Source organism: Arachis duranensis, chromosome 1 (genome assembly GCF_000817695.3).
Source record: "Arachis duranensis cultivar V14167 chromosome 1, aradu.V14167.gnm2.J7QH, whole genome shotgun sequence".
Classification (NCBI taxonomy): Eukaryota; Viridiplantae; Streptophyta; class Magnoliopsida; order Fabales; family Fabaceae; genus Arachis; species Arachis duranensis.
In genome coordinates, this window is record NC_029772.3 from 60,300,718 (window position 1) to 60,301,062 (window position 345).

A 345-nucleotide genomic window follows, 5' to 3' on the forward strand; every position below is an offset into this window, starting at 1 on the left:
AAAATATGAAATCCTCTATGTCACAGTATAGAGATTCCTTGAGGTGTCAGAGGAAAAGAAAAATAGAAGGAAGAGGTAGAAGAATTCGAACTTAGAAAGATAAAGTTCGAATTGTACATGTTAGTCCATAAATAGAAGGATGTGAGAAGAGGGGAAGAAATTTTTGAAAATAAATTAAAAAGATTTTAAAAACATTTTGAAAATTGATTGATGATTTTCGAAAACTAAGATTGAGAAAGAAGTAAAGTGATTTTTGAAAAAGATATTGACACCAAACTTAAAATGAGACACTAGACTCAACAAGAAACATAAAATATTTTTGGTTTTTATGACTTTGTAATTTTT